We start from the raw sequence: 25,422 nt of genomic DNA, 5'->3' as shown, positions 1-25,422 counted from the left end.
TTTTATTTTTGTTTTTTAAATTTTAGAGAAAGAGAGAGCATGCTCATACACAAGTGGGGGAGGGGCAGAGGGAGCGAGAGATTCTTAAGCAGACTCCATGCTCAGCACAGAGTCGATGTGGGATCATGACCTGAGCCAAAATCAAGAGTCGGACCCTCAACCGAAAGAACCACCCAGACACCCCTAAACTTTTCTGTTACTAGAATTACTCGGGTCTCTTCCTGGGGTTTAAGACTCTTTTAAGGGGAATGTGGAAAAACATTAGACACTTATTTGAGAGCCACAAATTCTACCTTCAAAAGTACATCCAGATTCAACTGTTTCTGACTCAACTCTACTGCCATTATCCTGGTCCGAGCCATCATTATCTCTCAACTAGATTATCCCAATAGTCTCATAACTGGTCTCCCTGCTTCTACCACTGAGCCATACAGATTAGTCTCAATGGAGCAGCCAGATGATCCTATTAGAATGTCGGGTTTCTCCTCTGCTTAAAACCCTCTAAGAATTCCATTTCGCTTAGAGAAAAAAGAAGTCAATATCTTTACAAAAAGCCTATAAGGTCCCCTGCCATCTGCACCCCTCCCACTTCCAATACCAGTATCAGAGCCCTCTTTCCTTGACTCTCGCTTGCTCCAGCAGCACTGGTCCTTCTTGCAGCTTCTTGAACATCCCAGGTTAACTCCTGCCTCAGGGACTTTGCATTTGTAGTACTCTCTATCTGGAATTCTCCTCTTGGTGATAGCTGCCTGGCTCAGTCCCTGGCCTTCTTTAGGCCCTGCTGAAACTTACCCAGACTCCAACCAGTTTTCATCATCTCTGTCACTACCACTCTGGTCCAAGCCTTCACCAGCTCTTGCTTGGATAACACAGCAAAGCCAATTTAGTATCACAACCCAGGCCCAACCCCAGCACTCCGTGCTTCCTGTCCTGCCTTATTTTTCTTTATAGCATTTAACCCCTCTGAACATACTACATATTTTTGTTAATTATGTGTTTTTTTCTTCTGTTTCCCCCCACTTGAACATAAGTTCCACGAAGGCAGGAGTTTTTGCCTGATTTGGACACTATTTTGTCTGTAATGTCTAGGAGAGTGTCTGGCCCATATTTGTCACTCGAGATATTTGCTGAATGAAAAAGTAGTGGAAACAGAACCTATACAGAAATATTACATGAACAGAGATAAACAAAGGAATTAATGAGTCTAACAGATGAGTCAAGAACCTGGAAGCATATGGACAGACTGAGGTACCAGATACAACAATGCTTCACCTCTGTGTATTAAAACAGACTTCACACTGCTTATATGAGACGTTTAGGGCAGACCAGAAGAACCTGTTATTAAATGATTGAACAGAAGGCTCTAGAACAAAACTTGTCAGTTGGTCATGCCATGGAGATGTGAAAATCGGCAAGACTCCCTGGAAGCAGAATGCTAGTGGAGAAAGCCCTCTGTTGCTCCACTTAGATAGAGCCTAAGGTCTGAGCCAATGTCACTTACTGAAACAGCAGAAAACGGTATGTGTTTCCAAAAGGAAAACACATGGACTGATATGAAATTGGAAACTGCCAATAGGAAAATCTGTTCACAGAATCCGGGCTGAGCCAGTCTGGTGAAAATTATTATATTAGAACATCTTGGGGAAAACAAAACCCTGGGTAGGTAGAGTAGTGGCTCTCAATGTTGGCTGCACATTGGAATCAGCTAGAAAGCATTAAAAATACTAACACTTGGGTCCAAGTCAGTCAGTATATCTGGAGTGAGAGCCAGGCATGAAGTTTCTCAGGTGATTCTAATAGCTGAGTAGCTGAGGTTGAGACCTATCTCTCTAGAAACGTCTTTTTTTTTTTTTTTAATTTTTTAAATGTTTATTTAGTTTTGAGAGAGAGAGAAAGAGGGAGAACAGGGGAGGGACAGAGAGAGAGGAAGACACAGACTCCGAAGCAGGCTCCAGGCTCTGAGCTGTCAGCCCAGAGTCTGATGTGGGGTTCGAACTCATGAACCTATGAGATCATGACGTGAGCTGAAGTCAAACACTTAACTGACTGAGCCACCAGGTGCCCCTAGAAAACATCTTGATTCCTCTTCTTGGGATAAAACGTAAACCCAAGCATCAGATGAAATCTTAAAGAAAAATCAGAACTTTCTCTGGGCCTATCAAGGCAGAATTCACTTAACTTAAAATGACTTCAGTACTCTATGAATTTATATTTTATAGCTGTAAGGAATAAGTTAATCACGTCTTTAGTTACTACATACCTCAGACCCTCTCTCTCCCCGGATCACCACATCAAGACAGACAGGCTTTCCCTGCAGCCCCCTTCCCATGAGAAATACATGCCACTGGATTTGCAAGGGTCTTAGACCATAAGGGCAGTGTCCTATTTTGGAAGCCTGTGGCTGAGTATTTTCATATGCAGTCCAAGATCAACACCTTCCCTACCTGCTCTGCTCACTCCTTCACTCCCCTTCCTGGGTTATTTATACACCCATCTATCTCCCCTCCCAACTATAAATCCTGCGTGGGCGGAGTGTAGCTCATCTTGGCACGCCTCGCCTCTGACCTGGTTGTCTGAGCAGTAATGGTTTTACATGACAAGAAGGCAATTATTTGCCTCTCCAGAACATTCTCTGAATGTAGACGATGCTTTTAAACTGTAAATAGAACTGTGCAATCTATTTTTATTTTATAGGTGTTTTACTTTAGAATAACGGTGAGTACCGATCTTACCTGGCAAAGATCTCTGTATGTATAAAGGAAAACTCCACTTCCAACATAACATGAGCTAAGGTTTACTGTGCACCTAGACAGTGTCTGGCACTTCACATGTGACATATTATTTAATCCCCAAACATTCCGAGGCTCTAGGTACCATTAGCTTGCTCTTACAGATGAAACTGAGTCTTTGGAAGGTTAAATATCCTGCCTGGCGTCACACAGTGGTAAGCAGAGAAGCCTCAATGCAATCCAGGGAATCTGTTTTTAGAGCCCGTTTTTCAAAGTCACTAAACCTAACATTCCATGGACAACAGAAACAATAGAATTGAAAGTTGAATTCCTTCTAGATTTAATTTTGGAAATGGTTAGCAAGAAAGGGTGTTTTCCTCTATAGAAAGATTTCTTTAAAAATGGTAGTGATATCACTTAAAATTTCCTATTAACTTACATTATAATGTCAGAGATTTTTTTTAATTTATAATATACTCAAGGTGTAATATATCCTCTGTGTATTATATTAGTGTGTGTTTTCTCTTAATTTCTCTTTGCTTTTCCATTGGCAGTGGCTCCTAACTCCCTGCCTTTAAAACTCTTAGCTCTTCTGTCTCTTGGTCAAACACTTAACTTTAAAGAATTTAAAGGGTAAAATCTACTTCATCCAACAGCTAAGTCAGAGTATGGATAGTCCATTTTCCTGTTAGAAAAGTGCCCATTTTCAGCATACTGTATATCTTTATTTTTAATAAACATCGTTCATCTTGATAATGAATAATATACAGGTTCAATTTTTATATCCACAGCTTGGTTTTATAAAGATAATGAGGATTTCTTTAATCCTGTTCATAGGTGACTCTAATATAAAAACAGTGATGGTGCTTAGGGATAATCTTTTTTTTTTTTTTTTTTTTTTTTTTTTTTTTTTTAAAGAGAGAGAGAGATCAGAGGAGGGGCAGAGGGGGAGAGAGAGAGAGAATCTTAAGCAGGCTTCATGCCCAGTGCAAAGCTCAATCCAGGGCTCAACCTCACGGCCCTGAGATCATGACCTGAGCCGAAATCAAGAGTCCGACACTTAACTGACTGAGACACCCAGGAACCCCTAGGTAGAATCTTTTTAAAGGTGAGGACATAGCTGTCTATTTTTAAAACACTGTGTTCCTCCACCTTCCTCACTTCCACTAAATAAATTCTTGCTGTGAGATGGTGGATGGCTGTTTTAATACATCATGGAGGTTACAAATTTTCTAACTTTTTAGATTATATTCTAAAAACAAATATATTTTACAATAGGCTTCATTCCAGGTTTCCAAGCAAACACACCCAAATAGATTAATATATCAGACCCTTAGACTGTTTTCCAATGCTATACACTGCTTATGATGTCACACAAATAATTTTGATTCAGTTTGAATATGTCAACAGGAAGAGGTCTGGCAGAAACATAAAAATTCTAAGCAAACTAATTCGGAGACTTGGGCAATTCCATTACCAGAAATGTTAGTTAAACCAAACAGTAGTGTGGCCAAAGAACATCAAGGAACACCACTGTTCTCAAGATTTGTGGTTCCCTCATATAAGGGATCTATTCTGCTTGTATTTGGATGTGGCACAAGGGGGCTTTCGGAAAAGCATAGCATATTTTGATTAAAAAAAACCTCTCAACGCAGCTGGGTAAACGTAAACACGCTCTCAGGCATATGCTTACATTCCTGAGATTCACCATAAATATGTTTGACCTTCACACTGATAACACGCCTTACTGTCTCACCTACATTTCTGGTTTTGTGTATAAAATATTCTAGGGGTGCCTCGGTGGCTCAGTTGTTTGAGTGTCCGACTCTTGATTTCGACTCAGGTCAGGATCCCAGGGTAGTGAGATCAAGCCTTGAGTCAGGCTCCCTGCGGAACATGGAGCCTGCTTGAGATTCTCTCTTTCCCTTTGCCCACACCTCCTGCTTGTGCGCGTGCAAGCACTCTCTCTCTAATTAAAAAATAAAAATTAAAAAAAATTCTAACGTGATATGGTCCTTTGTGCATGGCTCCAGTTTGGGTGTCAAATTTTCTTCTCTTCTATAGCAGACTAGACCCCCTAAAATTCTCTGCAGAGGCATGCGGTCATATTAAGCATCTTCCTTCTAAACCACAATGGCCACTGCTTACTGAGCCTCCTACCATCCTCAGGTGGACATATGAAGATATGATATGCTCCTACTCAGGACACCAGCATGATTTTAATAGTATTTTGATAGAAAATTTAAAGGTAGTTTCTATAAATTTCCTTCTCAGTGAAGTGATTACAGTTGCTGTGCACATCTAGGGTGATATAAAGTCCTTATTCCAAAACAGTATATGCCCACAATAAAACTAATAAAAATATTCCTGTTATTACCTTATATGTATATATTACCTCTTTGAACATCTACATTCCCAGAACTCTAAGTTTAGTAATAAACAACCACATTAATCTAAAAAATAAAAGTCATCTCTACTTTCATTTTTTTCAACGTGATGTACTGGTTACAATGCAAATTTTACAGCTAGAAATTTATAGTGGGTTTGAAATCTAGCTCTGTGCCAACCTCTTTGAATTACGTGCACTTAGAAAAGTGCCTGGCAGTAAATACGACAATTATCAACCTCATTATTTAATTAAGAAAATATTAGCTAGGCTTCTCTCTTGGGAAGATTCTGGATCCTCAAAAATCCTATTTACTCTGTTTCTTTATATCTAATGTTCATAGAATGTGCCTAAAAAGTACTCCCAAATTGTGGTGACCTCTTTAAAACATTTGCTAATTTTTTCCCTTGCCTCGAGATTGGCCAGTTTCTGTGGCACCTGGGTGGCTCAGTCAGTTGGGCGTCCGACTTCGGCTCAGGCCATGATCTCAGTTTGTGGGTTCTAGCCCCACATCGGGCTCTGTGCTGATGGCTCAGAGCCTGGGGCCTGCTTTGGATTCTGTATCTCCCTCTTTCTGCTCCTCCCCTGCTCATGCTCTGTCTCTCTCTGTCTCTCAAAAATAAATGTTAAAAAAAAGGCCAGTTTTTTCAAATCAACCATCTCTAATTCCATTTGTTATCTGTCCTTGTTGTATGATATAGAGAAACAAAACCCCATGAAAATGCCAACCTGCCCCAGTTCTTGAAGTAGATATCTGCAAACGCAGAGGACTCAGGTGTACAAATCTGCTAGATCCTCCATAGACTATGTGGCTTCTAGACCTTACTCAGCACCTAGCATCTCTGGAGTATGACACAGAGTTTTAGGAAACTCTTGAGTTTAAGAAGATCTTAATGATAATGATAAGGTCAACTGAGTAACTGAACTTAAGAACAAAGGCCCATCCCTACCCCACACCTTCAGGTGGTTACACCTGCTAGTGTGAAGAACACAGCACTTTGGAAAGACTGTCTGAGTGCTGCCATCTACGAACACAGCTGCCTTTCTGAGGTCTACAGCATGGTCAGCAGCTGTGCTCCTATGTTCCTTGTGCCTTCGGCTATAAGATAGCAGTACCATTGTGGGAGAGATCACTTATTGCCTTCCAATATCTAGTCTCTCCTTTTTACATAATAGAGAATACCTGTTCCAACCTCCTTGCAGGCAGGGGTGACCATGTGACTTAGTTCTAGCCAGTGAAATATAAAAAGAAAAAATATAGTCAATTCTGAGTTGTGTCCTTAAAAGCAAGGAGTTTACCCTTAACATATCCTCCTCCCCTCTTCTAAGCTGGGATGAAGGTTTAGTATTCAGGATCTTCAACCATGCCAGTGAGGGATACACAATAGCAAGAGCGGAGCATCAAGACATGTGGAAGATGAACTCTTGACATCATAGATCCACATGACTGTGTTCCTACTAGTATGAGAGAGAATGTCCTTTCTTGTTTGTCACTATTAGGGATGGAGGAGGCAGAGATTTTGACAGTACTTGCATTCATAACTTAACTCTTTAGTTGCATGTGACACTGCTCACACTGGAGGAGGTGAACGCATGCCAGCTAGGGAGTGTGAGAAGTCATAGGTTCCACACGGCATATTTTCCAGGCACACTGGCTTCACTCAAAAGATTAAATTTTTTTTTACATTTATTTATTTTTGATAAACAGAGAGAGACAGAGCAAAAGTGGGGGAGGGGCAGAGAGAGAGAAGGAGACACAGAATTGGAAGCAGGTTCCAGGCTCCAAGGTGTCAGCACAGAGCCCGACGTGGGGCTCGAACTCACAAACCGTGAGATCGTGACCTGAACTGAAGCCGGACACTTAACCGACTGAGCCACCCAGGTGTCCCTCTACTCAAAGATTTTGGATGAAAAGAAAGTGTCACATTGAAACCAACAAGGGTGTGGTTTAATGTGCATTTTAGAGTTAAAATACAAGATAATAAATGAAATTTGGTGCTTCAAACAATGCTTCTGGCTCTACTCCAGATTTATGAAACGAGCTGAAATTCTGAAAGTCTGATTTCTGAAAAATCTCTTCTATCCCGAGGGAGGCTCTGATAGACAGTATGAACAGCATTACTTGTAGAAAGAATATTAGACTGGACGTTCAATGTTCTAGACCAAACTCTACTACTGACTATACTGTATTAGACCAGTCCTAGTGCCCTGGTGCTTGTTACAATAATAAAACAGAACCACATGCCTATATGTTCAGCCAATACACACTATTAAACACACACACACACACACACACACACACACACACACACAGACTAATGGGTTGCATGAGGGATAAAGATGATGTAGACATGATCTTGAAAGGCAGTGAGATGTGAGGTATTGTAATTCTGGCACAATGACGTCTAACTGGAAGCCTTCCAGAAAAGGGCTGCTTACCATCTTAACACCTATTATGAAGCTCTTTGGTAGAAAAATTCTACAACTCCCACAGTACTCCTAAACAGCTTTCTAGGCTTCATTATTAAATATGAACACACCATTACAGATTACCAGCCATCTCTGGGGAATGCCTCCAACCTGAAAGACGGATCTAAACAAACACATAATCAAGAGTGAATGAACACACAGAAAAACCAAAAGCAGGAGAAACACACAAAGCAGATTGTAACAGATCACACTTAAAAGACTCCAACCTATATTTAATATTCTCAGAGCGCTAGTAGAAGATACTGTGTCCATAAAATAAACACATCAGAAGAAACTTGGAAATTAAAAATAAGATAATAAAAAAGTCAATCTAAGGGTTAGATTGCAACCTGGAGGAAATTCACTGTAAAGTCAAAAAGGCAAAGGGAAGAAAAAACAGAAATATAGATTCCAGATCTGATAGCTGAAAACAGAAATTGTATTTGTAAAGAGTCTGATAGCTGAAAATGGAAATCTTATTTGTAAAAAGTAAAAAGATAAAATGAGCAGGGAATTATTGCAAGAAAATTCCCCCAAACTGCAGGATATGAGACTCAATATTTAAAAAGGCTGACTAAAGTGTCCAGCACAACGAATGCATATAAACACCTGTACCATCATGAGATTTCAGAACTTTAGGCATAAAGAGAAGATCCTAAAAGCTTCTGTGAGAGAGAAGGTTAGAGAGTACATACAAAGAAACAAAATTCAAATCAGCATAAGACTTTTCAGTAACAACACTGAACACCAGAAGATAATGGTTAAAAAAAAAAAAAAACTTTAGAATTCTTAGTGAAATAGTTTTTTGTTGTTGTTTTGAATGCAGGGCTCAAACTCACGACCCTGAGATCAAGACCTGAGCTGAGATCAAGAGTCCGATGCTTAACTGACTGAGCTACTTGGTGCCCTCAAAAGTAATTGTTAATTTAGAGTTCAGTATCCAGCCAAACTAACTTTCAATTCTGAGAGAATAAATAATAGATTTTAGACTCTGAAATGTTCAGAAAACTTACACTCACATGTAAAATTTAAGAAATAAAACAGATGAACATAGGGGGAGGAGGGGAAAAGAGAGAAGCAAACCATAAGAGACTCTCAATTATAAAGAACAAATGCAGGGTTGATGGAGGGAGGTGGGAGTGGGATGGGCTAGATGGGTGACAGGTGGGTTTTAAGGAGGCACTTGTGAAAAGCACTGGGTGTTGCATATAAGTCACTAAATTTTACTCCTGAAACCAATATTACCCTATATGTTAACTAACTAGAATTTAAATAATAACTTGAAACAAACAAAAAAAGTACAGAGGGATGTAAAGGCAATTAAAAAATCCCTCTCTTAAATCCCAGCTTTAGACATTCAGCTAGGGCGCCTGGGTGGCTTGGTCGGTTAAGCGTCCGACTTCGGCTCAGGTCATGATCTCACGGTCTGTGAGTTCGAGCCCCGCGTCGGGCTCTGTGCTGACAGCTCAGAGCCTGGAGCCTGTTTCAGATTCTGTGTCTCCCTCTCTCTCTGCCCCTCCCCTGTTCATGCTCTGTCTCTCTCTGTCTCAAAAATAAACGTTAAAAAAAATTAAAAAAGAAATAGATATTCAGCTGCAGACTTGACATTTACCATTGAGTGTTTAATAGGCATTTCAAAATCAATCAGTCCAAAACAATCCTTCATTTCACCCCCAAATCTGCTCTTCCCACATCTTCTACATTTCAGTTCCTCTGGTCCAAAACCTTGAATTCCGACTTTATTCTCTCAAATCCAGGTCTATTGTGTCTGCAAACCTACCGGGCCCACCTTTACAGTATCTCCAGAATAGGAACATTTCTCATTACACTTATCGCTAGGACCTGAGCCACCAGCGTATCTCGTGTGGTTTACTGCAACAGCTTCCTAATAGTCTCCGTGCTTACCTGCTTGCCTCCTATAACCTAGTCTCTTCTCTGCCTCTGTTTCTCAAAGTGTGCCTTTTCAGGAAATCAGTAAGTTCAAAGAATACTACACATTACCTGCTTTTTTAATTCTCATTTTCTCATGAGTATACAAGGGAGTTTTCTAGAAGCTACATGACATGTGATAGTGAACAGACTGAATGCCAGACACTGAAGAAATTGTAAAAATGTAAACACTGTCATTTTCTCTTTTTTGGGTGAAAATATAGTTATTTTCATTAGAAAATGTTCTCTGTGTTAACATGTAGTGGCTTTATTAATGTTATTTTAAAATAAAAACTTAGTTTTAAATTCCTAATATGGTAGATATCTACAGATATAAACCACACAAAGCTCTGTCTTTATATAATTTTTTAACTATATAAAAATTTCAATAATTTAAAAAATTTTTTTCCACTTTTTAATTAAGCTTTTAAATTCCAATATAGTTAACATACAGTGTTATATTAATTTAAGGTGTACAATATAGCAATTCAACAATTCTATACATTATTCAGTGCTCATCATGAAAAGTGTACTCTTTAATCCCCATCACCTATTTCACCCATCCCCCCATCCACTTCCCCTCTGGTAACCATCAGTTTGTTCTCTAGAGTTAAGAGAAATCTGTGCTTTTAACAATCCATACCCTTCATATGTTTGGTAGCTACTGATGAAGAGGACAGAACCCTGGCCTATGAGCTTGGAGTCCTGGATTCCTATCAGGGTCTCCATGATTTGCTTCATAACTTCATTTTATTTTTTTAATTTTATTTTTTAAAATTTACATCCAAATTAGTCAGCATATAGTGCAACAATGATTTCAGGAGTAGATTCCTTAGTGCCCCTTACCCATTTAGCCCATCCTCCCTCCCACACCCCCTCCAGTAACCCTCAGTTTGTTCTCCATATTTATGAGTCTCTTCTGTTTTGTCCCCCCCCCCTGTTTTTTTTTTTTTTTAATTTTTTTTTTTAATTTTTTTTTTCAACGTTTATTTTTGGGAGAGAGACAGAGCATGAACGGGGGAGGGGCAGAGAGAGAGGGAGACACAGAATCGGAAACAGGCTCCAGGCTCTGAGCCATCAGCCCAGAGCCTGACGCGGGGCTCGAACTCACGGACCGCGAGATCGTGACCTGGCTGAAGTCGGACGCTTAACCGACTGCGCCACCCAGGCGCCCCCCCCTCCCTGTTTTTATATTAGTTTCCCTTCCCTTATGTCCATCTGTTTCTTAGAGGACTCTGTTTCTTAGAGTCCTCATATGAGTGAAGTCGTATGATATTTGTCTTTCTCTAATTTCACTTAGCTTAATACCCTCTAGTTCCATCCACGTAGTTGCAAATGGCAAGATTTTATTCTTTTTGATTGCGGAGTAATACTCCATTGTGTGTGTGTGTGTGTGTGTGTGTGTGTGTGTGTGTGTGTGTACACATACCACATTTTCTTTATCCATTCATCCATCCATCGATGGACATTTGGGCTCTTTCCATACTTTGGCTATTGTTGATAGTGCTGCTATAAACATGGGGGTGCATGTGTCCCTTCAAAAGAGTACACCTGTATCCCTTGGATAAATACCTAGTAGTGCAATTGCTGGGTCGTAGGGTAGTTCTATTTTTAGTTTTTTTGAGGAACCCCCATACTGTTTTCCAGAGTGGCTGCACCAGCTTGCATTCCCAAATAATTTTTTAAGAGTGAAAGGCCCTGAGGCCAAAAAATTAGCTAAGGGCTTCTCTACACTGCCACCAGAGTGATCCTTTTAAAAGTCAAGTTGGATTTTGACCCTCATTTCCTCACAATCCTCTAACGGCTCCTCATTTCACCCGAGTAGAAGTGGACAAAAATAAAATCTTTAAAAAAGGGGGGGGGGGAGGCGGCTGCTGGGGCATCTAGGTGGCTCAGTGGGTTGAGTGTCATGACTTTGGCTCAGGTTGGGATCACATGGTTCCTGAGTTTGAGCCCCACATTGGGCTGGCTGCTGTTTGCGCAAAGCCCACTTTGGATCCTCTGTCCCCCTTGCCCTTTCCCTCCCCTTCTTGCATTCTCCCAAAAATAAATAAATATTTTAAAAAGGGGAGGGTTCTTCGCTGGCTCAGTCGGTGGAGCATGTGACTCTTGATCTCTGGGTTGTGAGTTCAAGCCCTACACTGGGTGTAGAGATAACTTAAAAATAAAAAAAATTTTTTTTTTTTAGAAGAAGTGGACAAGATACTCCATGAGCCTACAACATCCTCATTTAACAACTACTACTCTCCCCCTTGCTCAGTGCCCTCCTCTCACTTTGGCCTTCTCGCTGTTCCTCCATCATGCCAAGGATACACCTTTGTACCTGCTGTTCACTCTGCCTAGATTGCTCTTTCCGCAGATGTGGATGGCTCCGTCCCCGAGTCCAGGTCTTCGCCTTCTGAGCCATATTTTTAATTGTTTCCCTTTCTGGATAATTCAATACATGCAAATATTTCCTTGTCCCCCTGTGGTAGTACTGTCCCTTACCTTTGCCATGCAAGTATTTGTTTGCCTTACCCCCTCTGCCACAGAGTAAGTCTTCAGGGATAATGGCTGGTTTTTAATCTCCTCAAAGGATAGCAGGTCTGATGGTTTGCACCCAATATAGTCTTAAATGAAAAATACATGATCTCAAGGGATTATCTGGCTAAACCTTCAGGCAAGACCATATTCAACCCATGACAGAGAGCCCCAATGCTACTCTATTTTTAAAGTATCTTAAAGACCCAACCTCTATGAAAATTCGTGTAAAGGCTGATGTCTTGATGTCATCCTCATTCCGCAGATTAAATTTTTACCTCTTTTGAGAAGAGATGTATAATCACTCTTCACACTCAGTTGGAGACCCCTTTATACCCTTGGAAGTAATTGTAACATTTCTCCTCATCCTCTTAATCTGAGCTGAAACATCCCAATTCTTTTCATTTTTTCCACATAGATTCAGTTTTTCAATGTTTTAATTTAATCCTCTTTGTGATGGTCTTCTGACTTCCTTCCAAATTTTTCATCTTCCTGCTTATTTGTGTAGTCCTAAATTAAACCGTAAGAGCTAGTGTGGCGTCAGAGGTTCCTAGAGTCTGCTTTTCTTTTACTGCATCCTGGGTATGCTTTTAAAATATACAATACATTGCCTTGTAAAAGAAAAATTGTTCCTAATCTGTTTGTCTGATATAACTTGCAACCTCCTCCCAGAAAGAAATGTGCTCTCGATACAATGCTTAAGTAGTTGAGTCTCATGAACTTTAATGACATTAAGACTTGTTCTGGGAAATCAGTTACCACCCACACAGTTGACCGGCTGTCAACCACGTTTAGTAGCCTTTAACCAATATTATTTTCTTCTGATGTTGAATCTAATGCTTTTCTAACCATTCTTTTCTCCCATAAAATGTCCCCACCAAGAGCAAATCTTTAAATTAGCCTACTAGGGAGCTTTTCCCTTTCAAGAAGTTTGTTACATACTAACAATGAAGTCGGGGTTTTTTTTTGTTTTGTTTTGTTTTTGTTTTTGTTTTTAGTAAATGAAGAGATAAGTAATCTTGTTCTATAAAGGGAGAGACAATAAGTATTTAGGCTTTTCAGGTCACATATAATCTGTGTTGCATATTCTTTTTAAAAAATTTTAAACAACCTTCCAAAACATAGAAACTAATTTCAGCAAGTGAGCCAGATAAAAACAGGTTGCAGACCTCAAACTACATGGGTCACAGTTTGCCAATTCCTAGTGGAATGGTTCTTGAAGTTTCAATGGAGATTCAAAAGAAGCAGAGCTGTGGGCAGCCTCTGGATCAAGGACCCTCAAGGCATGTTTGCCAATGAGATCCTGTATGTTTCTCTTCCTGAACCTTGGAGTTTTTGCTGCAATTTAAGCACTTCAATGCGAAAGTCTAAAGGCCATCGGAAAGGAATCTCACCCTACGAGACTTAGATAACTTGTCATCCAAGTTGAGAGCCTGGAGAGCAGTTTGGGCCCTAAGAATTGGCTGCACTTGGGGGTGAAGTTAAAATAGAACTCCTCCCCAGAATGAAGTTAGAGAGGTATACTGACACAAAGGATTCCCTAGAAGAGAAGTCAAGGGTAGAACCCAAAGTTTCTGTTCCATGTTTGAAGTTTGAGGATTTCTATGGCCAGTGTTTTGTATTTGACACACTCCATGGCTGAATGTCTGTTATTTTACTAAGAACAATCAAAGCCCTTAGAAAGAAAGTTGAGGATGAGCAAACGTATGCATTGTTAAGAAACAAAGTATCCAAAACTTAGAAATGAGACAAAGGGAAGGCAGTACACTCTTTCAAGGTAATATTAAAGAACTGTTTAACTGGCTCACCCAAAGGTTATTTAGGGAATATAGCTTTCTTTGACTTGCTAATTATTGCTGATTCAATTCCAGACTTGTAGATTTTTGTCCAGTAGGAAACAAACAAACACTGGTTTGTGTGTGTGTGTGTGTGTGTGTGTGTGTGTGTGTGTGTGTGTGTGTGTTTTAATAGCCCTGAAGGACTCTACCTAATTTTTGTATCTAACTGAGAAATGTTATTCTAACATTCTTTTTTCAGATAGTTCCTTGAACGCTCTTTGAACCAGCTGGCTTCTTTATTAAGAACCTGAATAATTCCTCGACATGTTCATTCTATATTAAGAGTCATGTTCAACTTTTTGAAAATTATCCTTTGACAACATTCACAGAAGCCTTAAGTTATTTTGTGTCTTGGTTGCAGTGGGTTTGTGCATATATTTACATTTGTCTAAAAGTTAAAATTGCATGTAGGAATTTATTCAGGGGTTTTCTGTTCATTTGCCTGTATCTGGAAGTGGTTATTTATAGTGTTCTGCTTTTATGGTGAGTGAGTCCTTTGGGCCCCTATGAGGCGTTAGCTTCCCACTTGCTCAGAACATCTCTAAGAATGAAGGTTCAGTGGTTGCAGGAGTTCGTCTTTTGTGTGTTAGGAGAATACCTGTTTAAACAAATAGATTCACTTTGAAAGGAAGGGAAAAGGGAAATGTGTCTGGGTGATTTCACAAGGGTGTGAAGAGAAAAGGTTAGGGGAAATTTCTGCCAGGTCTTGGTCTGACAGTGAATTAAAAGAATAGTACTAAATAGACTGAAACGGGTCCAATTTACCAAGGTAGTCTCTCCATCACCATCCCATGCAAAAGAGCAGTGCCTGAAAAAAATGTTAACCAATGAGAGGTATTTTACTTTCATAGGTGACTTTCCCTCTTTCCAGAGAGAAACTAACAAGACTGTAGACTTGAAAATGAATGGAGTTCACATTTTTTAGGCAGAAGCTAATAAACACTTACATACTTCTAGACTAAGGGAATATGAAAAATATCCCCCTCCACCCTACAATAAAAAGAGGAAAAAAATGCACAAAAGGGAAGTTTGGCGTTAATGGGTGGTGTCCCGGTCGCTAAGGATAAGGAACCAGAAAATATACAAATAATTATGTAGTCAGTCTTCAGCAGGCCTTTTCATATTTCTTAACCAGAACTGTTATTCCAAAATTTAAAGAGATTTTAGTTGCACTTTACTAGTACTTTGCAAACTGTGGCTGAATTATATTAAAATTCAAAATTCAATGGATACTTCTGATGATGAATACTTAGACAAATTAAACTATCTTGTTAATTTTCATTAAAGAGCCAGTTAAATGCCTCAGCCCTGATTTTATTCTAATTTGGGATATGATGCAAAAATTATACTCATTTACATCAAACTCATTTACATCAAAATTTTAAACACACAGTTGCATACAACCCAGCAATTCTATTTCCACATGCATCTATCCAACAGAGAAATGAAAACCTATGTCCACAGAGAAACTTGTATATGAACATTCATAGGAGTATTTCTCAGAACAACCTAAATGTCTAGCAACTGATAAATGGATAAAGAAAATATGGCATATCTATACAATATTGTTTGGCAGTACAAAGGCAAGGACTACTGATAGATATTACAACATGGATAAACCTCAAATGTATGCTAAATGAAAGAAGACACTCAGAAAAGATCACATATTGTAGGATACCATTTACATGAAATGTGTGCACAGTAGGCAAATCTATAGATATAGAAAACAGATTGGTGTCTTTTGACAGCTCAGGAGGAAGAGAAGTGGGAGGGTACAGTGGGGAGTGATAGCCAATGGGTACAGGTTTCTTTTCGGAGTGATGAAACTGTTGTAAAATTAGATTATACTGAAGAATTCTGTAACTGTACTAAAAACCACTGAATTGTATACTTTAAACAAGTATTATAGTATACAACATATCTCAATAAAGTTGTTAAAATGTATTTTAGCTTATGCATGATTGATACATTCTCTGATAAGATGTATATTTAATTGGAAGTTACTAAATTCCTTGTATTTATCTCACAGATCAGATCATTATTTACACTAAAAGTTTAAGTGCTTGTAGATATGTTCAAAATTGAATTATAACCATTCAATGGTATAAGCATTCATACAACCATTATAACTATTTCTCTAATGATGGTTGTAAATTTTAGGCAATGCTACGATAATGTGAAACAATGGATGTTGTATTTCTTTGATATATATATATATTTTTTTAATTTTTTTAATGTTTGTTTATTTTTGAGCGAGAGAGGCAGAGTGCGAGTAGGGGAGGGGCATAGAGAGGGAGACACAGAATCTGAAGCAGGCTGCAGGCTCTGAGCTGCATGAGATCGAGCATGAAGCCTACCTGGGATTGTCTCTCTCTGCCCCTTCCCTGTGCACACACATGTGCATACATGTGCTCTCTCTCAAAATAAACAAACATTAAAAACAATTAGATAATGAATAATCTTTGACAAAGTACTATCATGTGATAATTTAAATTTACATATCATATATACAAACATAATTTATTCTTCATAACATTCAAATAATGATTATAAACACTGTTTTATAACACGCTTTATAAAGTTAATTTTATCTCAAAAAGTAAAGTTTCCCATTTTAAATACTGTCATCCCCAGTGCTTAGCTTATGCAATTTATATGATAAATAACATATACTGAGATACAATTATTTTTTGAAAGAGCTTAATAGATAACTGATAACTGAGAAAGAAAAATAATTATTATTATTATTTAAAGTTTACTTATGTATGGGGGGAGGGGAGACAGAGTGAGAGAGAAAGAATTGCAAGCAAGCTCCATGCTCAATCATGAGATCATGACTTGAGCCAAAATCAAGAGCTTAACTGACTGAGCCACCCAGGTGCCCCAAAAGAAAAATTATTTCTGAGATGACCTTTTCTCAGTATGAGGCTGTAAAATCATTTGCTTATATATCCTACCCAGATAGCAAGTTATTTTTTTCTTCACCCAGCCCCATGTATTATTTCAAAAGGGGCAATTAGTTTTTTGCTTTTGTACTGCTTTTTGGTATTCCTAAGTTATAAATAACTGAAAGCAAACAAGCGGAGTAATAAGAGATTCCTGGCCTCTAGAGATATTAAAATTCTGACATGTTGTATAACTTTCCGATTTAGTTGTTAGTAAATACGACTACCAACAATATGGCTTCTCTTGTCACTGAGCATCTGTATTCTTATATGACATTTTATAATTGTTCTTTTATGTTCCAAATTTGAAGCAATGAAGAAAAGATTTTTTACACTCAGGACATATTTGACACACACTAGACAGTATCCAGGTGGCATCAAAGGTTTGCTCCCTCTCCTACAAGCCAGATTATGGCATTCATAAGTAATAGAGATGCTAGCAATCATTAGCTTTAATTGATTTGCTCCCTAATTCCTTAATTAGGTCAACAGTAGGCTGCTCTGTTTATTGCAATCACATTATGGGGAAAGCTATCAAGCAGAAAAAAAAGTCAATAGGTTAGATGTTATTTAAAAAAAAATTATTTTAGAGACAGAGAGAGCATGAGTCAGGGAGAGGGAGAGAGAAAGAATCTCAAGCAGGCTCCATGCTCAGCATGAAGCTCAACACAGGACTTGATCCCAGAACTCTAGGATCATGACCTGAGCACAAATCAAGAGTCGGAAGCTCAACCGACTAAACCACCCAGGCGTCCTGATAGGTAAAATGTTATTAATGTGACTATAATGTTAGGTACACTCTCAGGACAAGTAAAATCATCTACATGTTTACATACAAGGGCCGACTGAAATAGTGACTGACAACATATTTACTTCTAAGATTTTTGGTAAATTTTGAATACCTGCAATTCAGTTAGAGATTAGTGGGGCACTTATTGTTAGTTGCTGCTTTGTAGATTCCTTAGATTATGGAATCTTCTCTTCTTTCTTTCTTTTTTTGAGAGAAAGAGAGCATGAGCAGGGGTGGGGGAGAGGGAGACAGAGAGAATCCCAAGCAGGCTCTGCACTGTCATGCGGAGCCTGATGCTGGGCTTGAACTCATGAACCATGAGATCATGACCTGAGCTGAAGTCAAGAGTCAGACACAACCGACTGAGCCACCCAGGTGCCTCTGGAATCCTAATTTCTAATCACAAAGTTTATAGGGAGAGATATTTTTGCTACATCCTTTCTAATCTTTTATGTCTTTAATTTTTTCATCATTATTACATTTGCTAGCCTCCTGTATAATGTGGAGTGGGGATAAGACTTATGCTTGGAAACCAGCTACCCAGTGACCCAGTTAATTGCTGACTGTAAGTCAAGAGTCTAGTAACCTTTAACGCACATTTTGTATTTGGTCTCACAATTGTATCTGACCATCCATTACTTTTATAAAATGGCCTTAGTAAGAATGAATTTTCAAGCTGACATATCAGAAACCTTTTTTCTTATATGTCAGACTAAAATAAAACGTTAACAAATACACTATTCTAAATACTGGTGATACAGAAATGAACATACCCAAACAAAACTCTGGCATATTCGTATGGTAGGCTTGTTTATTGTCCTTCAAGATATAATCATATGCTTTCCTTAAGTAAATTTTATTGCTTATTTTTGACTATTTCCTTTTATTTTATTTTAATTTTGCCAAGCTCATTTCCAATCCTTGCTTCAACACCAAGCTACTCTATTCACCATGGAGCCATTTAAAGAAATATCAGATACATGTTTTCTGTTATGCCATCCAGATTCGTAGATAAAATGCCTAAGCCCTCAACTCAGATCCAAAGCCCAGACATACCTCCGGCTAGCTCCTCAACTTTAACCACTCTCTGATTACACAGATCCACATAGCTTTGCATTAACTACAAAGTTGTGTATGCTGGACAGTATTTCCTAACTTTGCTGATAATAATATTATCCTGGACCTAAGGTCAAGGGAAATAATACAAATTAGCCTGATGGTGTTTTCCTAATGAAGCTATTCTCACAGTTATTTTGAAAAAATCAAGGTGTTATTAGATTAATCCTCTAATATTTTTTTCCAGAAGTTGGATTATATTTTTCCCATTTCAAAAAAGAAAAAAAAAACCATATTTAAAGTGGCTTCAATTGTCTAAGCCTCAACAATATTTAAGAAAGACTACTTAATTTGTATTGATGCGACAAGGTCTTCAAATACACAGAATGAACTCATAGGACTCATGACCTTTCATATATTTAGCTTATTTAGTGACATTTGTCCAGGATTTATTTTGGAGTCCTGACTTCATATTTTGCTCCTAATTTCCAATCACACATAGAAGTATTTCCATATACATATTTCATGACCCTAAGAAGGATAACTTCTAGTTACACTATCAAATTTCATAATCAGAATTTAAAGCAATAGAAAGGGGAAAAGATACATCCCCAGCTAGTAGGTTAGAAATGTTCCTGTCACATATACCATATACTTATCCCGTGACTATATCTTGAGCAGCTATGTCTCAGGCACTGTGCAGGTGCTGTGGATACAGACGTGCACAAGACAGATAAGGCTTCTGCCCTGAGGGAGGCTTCAGTGCAGCTCCAAAAATCAAGAGAAAAGATGCTGAAAAATAAATATATTACTGGAGGTTTGAGGGTGAAGGAAAGGAAAAAGAACACTATAGTCAAAGCAAAAGCTACAGGTGATGAGGATGAGTCGTTTGAAGGGAAGGGAGCGTACAGAGCCGATGAGCTCCAGATGCTGAAAGAAGTCAATATACAGGGGCGCCTGGGTGGCGCAGTCGGTTAAGCGTCCGACTTCAGCCAGGTCACGATCTCGCGGTCCGTGAGTTCGAGCCCCGCGTCGGGCTCTGGGCTGATGGCTCGGAGCCTGGAGCCTGTTTCCGATTCTGTGTCTCCCTCTCTCTCTGCCCCTCCCCCGTTCATGCTCTGTCTCTCTCTGTCCCAAAAATAAATAAACGTTGAAAAAAAAAATTAAAAAAAAAAGAAGTCAATATACAAAGAAGCCAAGCTCCCCTAATGCTCGTGGCTTCTGAGACTGAACACCAGAAGCCCAGTCTATGATCCCCAGGGAACTGGAGCAAGGAACAGAACACGAGAAAGCCAAGAATGACTTCAGAGCCCCACTCTCCCGTGAGATCATGACTTGAGCTGAAATCAAGAGTCGGACGCTTAACCGACTGAATCACCCAGGTGCCCTCAACTGAGAAAGGATTTGCAATGGGAGGTATATGGGCTCAGGAAGGAGGCAGCATTTAGGCTGGGCCTTGAAGAAGATACAGCTAGTAGAGATCTGGTCAAGGGTGAGGTATGTGGTAGGAAGATACTGGGATTGTCATGGTGCCTTGAGTGATAAGCAAGGCTGAGAAATCAGGAGAGGCAGAAAACAGGAAAGTGTGTTTGCCAAAAATTACAAATTCCAACTCACTGAAATATGGCTAGTGAAGTTCTAAAAAAAAATATGCAGAATGGAGCAAAGAAAAAACTGCATTAGGTGAGCAAATGTTTTTAAGTCAGGACTACAAAAAAAGGATGTGATTCAAAAGTTAAAGATGCTAAACACTTGATTAGATGTTTGTATAGTTGAAGAATGAATCACTGATAGCAATGACTAATCACTAGGTGCATGTAAAATATACACGGAGTTAAATACAGCAGAAATTTCAATCAGTGCTAGGATACAGGGGTGTTAATCCTTACCACTTACTGAACACCTACCAGGTGACAGGAGCTGTCCTGTATATGGATTGTTACACGTAGTCCACAAAATAACCCAACTAAGCAGGTTTTATTAACCTCATTATACATAAGGAAACTGGGGCTCAGAAAAGTTCCACGGCATGAATTAATTTACACTCCTCCTTGATAGTAGAGCCAAATTTTTGGCCAGCTTTTCCCATCTTGAGGCCATGCTCTTTCCCCCATGCCAATCTAGACTGATTTATATTTTAAGAAAAATTAAGTGGATTCAAGGATACTTCCATAGTAATGTCACCCTCATTGGTTATGGGTGCATTTCATATAGTGATCTAGGGCTGGAGATACAGCCTGCACTTCAGGGATGGAATATAAAAACTTGAGAGTGTATTGCAGCCTATCTGAGAACATCATTGTCAAGTGGATGAGAACAGCTGATGAAAAAGAGTAAAATGTTTCCTTAAGTTCTTAATCAGTCATGCAATAGAGATCAACGGCAAGAACACAGGTTTGAGAAACAGAAGGCCCTGGATTCCAAATTTGAAGTCTACTCTATACTAGTTACATGGAAAACCATGGACAGGTGATTTTACTTCTTCAATCTCAGTTTCCTCATATAGTCATTACGGCAAATTAACAGTAAATTTATGTAGAAAGAAGAAAGGCCGCTTTGGATAATAGAAAAGTACATCATTAAGGCTAAGGAGAGTTGGCCTCATTCAGGCATTAAGTTAGCTCTCTGGTCTTGGGCAAGTCACAAACCGTCTTCTGTAAAATGTAGACAGTCACCATCTCCCTAAACATTTGTTGTAAGAATCTGAGTATAGTGTATGTTAGGTACCTAGAGCAGCTACACTATAGCAATGTACCATATTAAATCATTAACACAATGTGTGGAAAAATATGTATAACTTTCCATCCTATTTGCTTCTAAACTTGGGCTATATTATAATGTTATTGGTGACTGTAACTTAAAAATGCTACAGACTATTGGAAAATCATAAAAACAACTCGGTAAAAATTGGGCACCTCAGGAATTTTTAAAAATTGCTAACTTGGTATTTTTTTAAAAAGAGAAACTTCACATAAGTGGAAAACCATTCAGTCTTTTCCCTTACACTCTCTAATAAGCCCCCCCCCCCAAAAGCATTCCCTTCTAAAACATGCCATTAAACAAAGTACTTAGTCAATCTGGGAAATAAGAGAATAGTACTGTTAACAGTACTGTTAACAAAGACTTTGATAATTTTGTTACTAAGAAATCGTTAAACGTGCTTGCTATCTCTGATACCATTGTTAAATCGGTAGGACTGATCTGTGGTCAATCCATCATGCGAACCACCAAAAAATATCCATTCTTGCAAAGCTGGTCCCACCACTCAAAAACAAACTGACCTCAAGACAGGATTTAAATGAATCACTCCAAAGTAAATCGGGGTTACACTCTTGGTCTTCACTATTTGAGCAAGTCAGGAGAAATGCAAATACTAGATTAGAGTTGTATACATCTGTGTCCACACGCCCAGCACATGGTTTATCGATCTGAGCAAATTTGGGGAAGTTCAACTTACATTTTGGGTTTAGAAAAATAATTTAAAAATGAAGAAAAAAATGTATGCACACATAAGGGTGATTTTGCAGTGTTGTGCCAAACAAGAGGGTTACCATCACTTTGCCTCCTGTCCCATCTAGATGCCATTTTCCTGACTTGTCCATGAAGTAGCCTCATGGATGCCTTAGGACACCACTCCATACCTGTCTGGAAATGTGCCCATTGGTTGAGGCTCCATTTCTTACACTGTAAGAGGTATGTGACTAATTCCTCCTCCATAGAGCTGCGACAAATAAGGTCACTCAAGCCTCCCCTTGTCCAGCATTTGCACTCCCACAAAGATTCTTTTTTTTTTTTTTTTTTTTTTTTTTTTTTTTTTTTTTACTTTAAGGAGGATGGGGACTTGCAGGTGTTTTCCTAACTGGTTTGCCGAGAGTTTCAAATGCTTAAAAAGAATCTGAAACCAAGCGAAGTTTGGTCTTCACACTTTGAAATATCCGTCCTGGGACGTGGGCTGGGTGTCTGTGGTTATTCAGAGCTAGGTAAGGTGTGAGCTTTTGAAGGAACTATAATCTGATGCACACCGGCAGGCGTAAGGTGGGGGAGGAAAGAACCGTCTGAGCAGCAAAGAAAGGAATTGGAGTCCACAGAGCACATCCTAAGGTTCCGGTGTTGCTAACTCCATCCCTAACCACCTCGCTGCTGGGAGGGGAAGGACCGGCGACCCTGGCTTGGGTCTCAACCGCCGGCCTAGACACCTGGCCCTCCGGATCCGGCTAAACCCTCTCTCCCCTCCGGTCCCGCAAAGGGGCAGGCGCCGCGCTCTCGTTCGCGTTGGACACCATCAGACTGCTCTCTCCCTGAAAGTGCTAACTTCAGGGGCTTGGGGAGAGCAGACCAGAAGGGCCAGGCTGTGGGGTCTCCGGAGGTTTTCAGGTAGGGAAGAAGGACGACCGCCCCGGTGGTGGCCGCCTTTCCTCCTCGTCCTCCACCCCCGGTGCCCCCACCCCCCACCAAGTCCGCAGGACCTGCGGCGGCCGCTCTGTGCTCGGCGCCAGGCTGGGGACCCCGGCCCCGCCGCTGGGGCTGGCGTGGGATGGGTGGGGTAGGGGCTGGCGGGTCCCCGAGCCCTGGCAGCGGGTGGCTCCAAGGACCACACAGTGGGCTGGCGACCACATATTCTGCGCGCCCGAGAGCGGGAGCAGTCAGGGACGCGAGCGAGGCGGGGCGAGCGGTGGCTCCCGCGCACCTAGCGGACCGAGCCCCGCGGTCCTCGGCGGGCCGCCCCTCTCCATCCCTCCGCGGTCCCCGCCCTTACCTCTGGGCGCGAGGGTGCCGGCGGGGAGGGCGCTGGGGAGCTGCGAGCGGTCTCCCGGTCGGACTCAGCGGCGGCCAGCGGCAGCGGGGTCGTCGGCGGGGCCGCTGCTCGGGGCGAGTGGCGCCCGGAGCACTGCGGCCGCGGCCACGGCGGCGTCTTCCTCCTCGTCCTGTTCGCGGGCTCCGAGCCGGGACGCAGCTACCGCCCCAGCCCCGCAGCCCTCCTCCCCTCCGCCTCCCCGGCCGCGGACGGAGCCGCCTCCAGCGCCGCCCCGCGCGCAGCCGGGCCAGCGGCAGCCAGCGCCGCCCAGCGCCCGGCCCCGGGGTCGCCGCCGCCGCCCGCCCCGCGGTCCCAGCCCCGCTGTGACGCAGGCCGCCGTGCCCGGGAACTTCCTCCCCTGCGGAGACCACCCCACGCCGGGACTGGTCGGCGAGGCTGCCGCCGGCCGCCGGAGGCTTTCTTCTCCAAGTGGGAAACGAACCCTCCCGCGCTCTCCCGCGGGGCCGCTCCGGCCTTCGAGGCGGCCACCTGGCGGCCTCTGCCCGGGGAGCGGGCTGCGTCTAATACCTCCCCCATCGCTAACTGGGCGCGGGAAACCGAGGCTCTTCTGCGCTCTGTGGCCACTCCACTGCCGCAGCTCCTCCCCTGGGTGTTAGAGGGGAGCAGCTACCACTAAAAATAGCCCTTCTGGCAACTCCCCTGCTAGACTAGGGTCTGGGTAGAGATGATCCCTCCTCCTCGTCTCCCGCCCCTCGTGACAACAGAAGGACCCCATAAGAACACAAGAATGGGAAGGGGCGCACCGAGGGAGACGGAGGAGAAAGATTAAAGCCCGTATCCGTGCACCATGAAGCCCACGAGCCCCAGGACACCCGGCTCCTCTCCAGCAGGAACCCCCATGTTCCTGGACACTGACAGCTGGGCTCCCCTGTCTCTCAGCAGTAGGTTCTAGGGACGCTGAAATTGAGCGCTCCGCCTACAATTGTGAGCTGTGTATAGAAGAGTTGACGGTACTCGTCAAAACCACCTGTTGTTTAAAGAGTATGGGGGAGGGGTTCTCCCTTACTGATTGATCTGAAGTATATTTTTCTTCTCGTTCTCCTCCCACCCAATTTCAGGATTGAAAAGCAAACTCTGTCTTCTTAGAAGTTGGCAACTATCTGTATGGAAAATCTTCTGCCCAGTGAAAAATGTACAGACAAGATTACTAAGTTATATAAAGTCTCCAGGGATGCCTTAGTAATATCAGTTATTCTAAGAGTACCTAAAATTAACCCATTGCTCTGTCCTGGCAGTCAGGAAAAGGCTGATGTTTCTAATTGTCTTTCAGTAGTTGATTTGTTCTTACACAGGAAGCCTTAAGAGGGCAGGTACTTCCTTTTACCCCATTTCTATTTCCAAGTCAAAATGAAAAGAAAATTTGTCCAGAAGCTGTTCTCCTAGCTTTTAACTATTTTCCCCCTACTTGCTTGGAGAACTATCACACTTTTTCCAACTCTTGTACTGTTGTGGAAGTCAACCTTAAGCCCTTGTAGGCTGTAGATGACTCTAACAACAGCCTTAATTCACCTAAATCAACACAAAAGTCTAGGAGAAAGGGTGGGGCCTTTCTCCTAGATAGCAGGTGGAAAAATTCCTGAAAAGTTCCTCTGGAAAAGGCAGAGTTGACTGTGGCAATTTGCTAAAATTGTGAGCACCTTGCAAGCTACCAGATATTATCTGAGGTAGTTCCGCCTCTTAAATAGCTTACCTGGATTTAAATACTCAATGAGGCGAGTACTCTAAGGGCACAAACCTCCCGTCCAGGGCTTCATTCTGCAAGTGCTTTCTGAGCATCTCTGTCCTCCTGTACCATTGTCACCCTGACCTCAAGCTTAGGCATCTCCGAAACGCTCCCTCATTACCCAGTGGCAAGGAACTAACTACTCCACCCTAGACTTTGGACTGGGGTGCACCAGGAATAAATCCCTACTCTTCCTGTGGGAGTTATTGCTAATTTTATAT

General features: G+C 41.2%; 1 protein-coding gene across 1 annotated transcript in view; it reads right to left on the bottom strand.

Moving 5' to 3' along the window:
• LRRC8C (leucine rich repeat containing 8 VRAC subunit C) overlaps nt 1-23,630 on the bottom strand; it is an 82,546-nt gene extending 58,916 nt beyond the window's left edge. Inside the window, 1 exon segment of the mRNA XM_030324035.1 lies at nt 23,419-23,630. The gene's annotated coding sequence lies outside the window, so the exon portion shown is untranslated.
• Between the last annotated feature and the right edge of the window lie 1,792 nt (nt 23,631-25,422).

Source organism: Lynx canadensis, chromosome C1, assembly GCF_007474595.2.
Source record: "Lynx canadensis isolate LIC74 chromosome C1, mLynCan4.pri.v2, whole genome shotgun sequence".
Lineage (NCBI taxonomy): Eukaryota > Metazoa > Chordata > Mammalia > Carnivora > Felidae > Lynx > Lynx canadensis.
This window is presented reverse-complemented; position numbering and strand designations above follow the sequence as displayed.